The following is a 3,994-nucleotide window of genomic DNA, read 5'->3' as shown; positions in this document are numbered from 1 at the left end:
ATTTTCACAAGTTTAGATGATAACATAGATTTTAGATATGAAGAACAGTTTCCAAACCGATAACCACTACAGGATAACTGATTCCAATTGATTTTTACCTCAGTGAACTTTTGCTTTACCTCACGGCTAACCGAAGACCAATTTCTGGGACAGTGGAGCGGTGAAGCAGAGTTAAATATTTCCTTGTCTATAGAGCCTTGTTGCCAACCTAGCTCCCCTGTAAGCAATTCATAGCTAAGCCCTTGAGAGATAACACAATCGTTGTGAGCCAATCTATCAAACACTTGGTTTTTAGCTTTTTCTTCTTGATATTCCCTTGCTGATGTTTTATGTTGGTTCTCCTCTAAAAAATCCATTGGAGTCCTTTGGCACAACCCATCAAACATGTGGCTGACTACACTTTCATCCTTCAAGTTAGTGATTATATCATTGTGTTCAGCCTCTATACCCTCATTTTCTTTCATAAGCTGCTCTCCTTTTGGTGAATCAAGAGTAGAATCATGCTTCTCCATCACGGCTTCCTCGATTTTTGCTCGGAGATATGCTTCATACAAGATCTTGGGTGGACTCCAAAATCTCTTTAGCTTCATCTGGATATTCCAATCAAGCCCAAAGTTAAAACCATCAATAAAGTATTCCTCACTGAGTTCTGGTTTCAAAGCCAACATCTCGTTTCTCCACTCTTCAAATTCCTCATAGTACTCTACTACGTTAGTTGCTTGTTTAGGCTTATTATGCTCTACCAGGAAGTAATTCAGCATTTTAGAGATTTCTTCAAGGGTCTTCATATATATATATTGATTGGTCAGAAAAGAGATGAAGATGGATAGGGATAAAGGTGAATCAGAAGTGAAGGAAAAATTAGGAGGAATGATTTCTAATCAAGCAGCCAAACCTAGACGGATCGTAGCTGCTCTGATACCACTGTTATGGTACAGAAACCAGAGAAACCAGAGTTTGCAGGAAGCATAAGGAATTAAGCTCAAATGAAGGAAACCAATTAATGATGAATCAATGAAATAGTGAACGAATGAACTTCAACTTTCATTAATTGAATCTAGAAAACAAATTACAAGAACAGAATTAATGGATTTAGCTAAGAAGGGGAAAGATTGAAGGAAAATTTGGGAGGGAAAAATGAGGATTGCTCCTCAAGTTAATTCAGACGAATCTGAGGGAATAATTCCAAAAACTGATTACAACGAAGTAGAGATGCCTGCTTATAAACCTATCAATTTCTAACAAACTCCTAACTACACCAATAAGAATCAAACACGTGGCCTTCTTTTATTTAGCTCGCTCCATGACAATAGTCCAGCTTTCTCCTTTTCCACCCAATTTGTGTTTGCTATGGTACCTGATGTCCCAGGCATATCTGGTGCGGGAATGGCTTTCGTGATTGCACCAACAAGAGACCTTCCAGGAGGGCCTTCCACAAAGTTCCTCGGCCTCTTCAACGAAAGCACTAATGGAAATCGAACAAATCACGTTTTTTGCAGTGGAGCTTGATAATCACCAAAACAAAGAATTTGGAGATATCAATGACAACCATGTTGGTATTGATATTAACTCTTAGAACTCCACTGTATCCCGGCCAGCAAGTTACCAAGATAATAACAAGAATTCATTTGACAACTTAAATCTTAGCAGCGGTAAACGGATGCAAGTTTGGGTGGAATACGATGGGGTGGATAGGAGAATCGATGTTACATTGGCTCCAATAGCAGCTGCTAAACCAAATACTCCTCTTTTGTCTTTGTCATGTGATCTGTCGCCAATTTTACAGCAAACAATGTATGTTGGCTTTTCTGCGTCCACTAGTCCAATCGACATAGGGATAGCATATTTTGTACTTGGATGGAGCTTCAAGATGAATGGTGATGTGCAACCGCTTGATCTCTCTCGGCTCCCTCAGCTACCTCGGTTGGGACCTTAGAAAGTTTCTAGATTTTTCACTGTGGGATTGCCCCTGCTTTCCATGCTTTTGCTGTTGATTGTAGCTTTTGGGTTAGCTTATTATTTAAGGAGGAAGTGGAAGTTTGCAGAAGTGCTGGAAGAATGGGAGCTTGCCTATGGGCCTCACAGGTTCAAGTACAAAGATATATACATTGCCACCAAGGGGTTTACAGAAAAACAGCCGTTAGGGGAAGGCGGATTTGGCCAGGTCTACAAAGGCGTTTTGCAGACAAACATGGCTGAGGTTGCTGTCAAGAAGGTCTCTCATCAAGCAAGACAGGGAATGAGAGAATTTATTGCAGAAATCGTCAGTATTGGGCGCTTACGGCATGGAAATTAAGTACCGCTCTTGGGTTATTGTCGGTGTAAAGGAGAGTTACTTTTGGTATACGAGTTCATGCCCAATGGTAGTCTAGACAAGTTTCTGTACAACCAACCAAAGTACATCCTCACCTGGAGCCAAAGATTTCGGGTCATCAAAAGTGTAGCATTAGGATTACACTATCTACACGAAGAATGGGAGCAAGTAGTGATCCACCGAGACGTAAAAGCCAGTAATGTATTGTTAGATGGTGAACTGAATGGAAGATTAGGAGATTTTGGCCTGGCAAGGCCATATGATCATGGAACTCTTCCTCAAAGCACCCATGTAGCAGGGTCTCTTGGCTACCTTGCCCCTGAGCATAATAGGACTGGGATGGCCACAATGAGCACTGAACAGAACCCGGAGAGAATATAATTTTGGTTGATTGGGTATTTTCGTGCTGGAAAGCAGGTTGTATACTCCAGGCAGTTGATCATAATTTGGGTAATGAGTATGTGAAAGAGGAAGCGGAATTGGTGCTGAAACTGGGCTTGTTATGCTCTCATTCAGAACCAACGTTTAGGCCAAGTATGAGACAAGTTCTGTTGTATTTGGAGGGATCAGTAGCCTTGCCAGATTTATCATCTCTAGCCGTGGGCGTTTCTGCTGTTGGCCATGGCTTCGCCCATCCTGACTTTGAAGAAATTACATCGTCACTGCAACTTCCACTGACAAATCTTTCTCACATTCTGTAGTAGACTCCATTCTCTCCAGTGGTCGGTAATTAAGATGCTTATCTTTCTGATTTTGTAAATTTAGAAACAAAAAAAAAAAAAAAGAAGAAAGGAGCTTCGACTCCCGTAATTATTTTGTTAGGTGCATTTTCTAACATATCTGTTCTATTTTTATTATCTTTCTACCCACCAGAACGCCTTGTACTCTTTATTAGTGTGGCATCTCAAATATGCAATGTTTTAATATTGTAAGTCTGTTCTTTTCTCCTATTATCTATTTTCTAGGTTCTGTGTGCCTTGTGAAAGGATTCATCAATAGCACTTATTCATTAACATCTTTTCTGAGAGAAAAATGAAATTGTTGCACTAATCATTCTGGAAATCGTCCCATCATACCGATGAATAAGAGCAATGATAGCCCAGAGCACACTAGCTTCACCCATCAAATGCCCAAAGATTGAAACTATCTAGTTATTTACTCCAAAACGACTCATTTGAAGAACTCAATGAATCTTTGAAATTCTTTATTGCTAGAAATTAATTGTCCATTTCATTTAAATATTCCATCAAATTTCAAAATTAGCTTGATAACGATTTTCTGTGAGCTCATCATATGTCTAAGGAGCTAAGAAAAGAAGAATGGACTTCATAGTGTAATCAAAGAAAGGGACCATTAAACATGACAAAAGCTTAATAGCTGTCGATTTAATTTGCTTGGACTAGATATAAAAGAGGCACAGTATGTAAATATCTAATGCTTCTTTAGTACCATGAAAAACACAACTCAGACTCATTACATTGTACCAGGATAGTTACCTAACAAGCTTGGTATTTGGAAATTTTTATAGAAAAATATATTGTACGATTTGATATATGTAAAATAAAAAGATGATTAAAAAATATATTTATAAAAAATATAAAATTTTTCTATGAAAAATCACAATCCAGACAATGCCTTGGTTTTCAGCATCTTACGAATCAGCGTGTAAGTACTAGACCA

The 3,994-nt window shown here is 38.8% G+C and overlaps 1 pseudogene; it reads left to right on the top strand.

Annotated features, from left to right (window-relative positions):
- The first annotated feature begins 822 nt into the window (after positions 1-822).
- Positions 823-2,695, top strand: LOC113735885 (L-type lectin-domain containing receptor kinase IV.1-like; annotated as a pseudogene).
- Positions 2,696-3,994: the final 1,299 nt, after the last annotated feature.

The sequence above is a fragment of the Coffea arabica genome, chromosome 3c (genome assembly GCF_036785885.1).
Source record: "Coffea arabica cultivar ET-39 chromosome 3c, Coffea Arabica ET-39 HiFi, whole genome shotgun sequence".
In the NCBI taxonomy this organism is placed as follows: Eukaryota; Viridiplantae; Streptophyta; class Magnoliopsida; order Gentianales; family Rubiaceae; genus Coffea; species Coffea arabica.
This window is presented reverse-complemented; position numbering and strand designations above follow the sequence as displayed.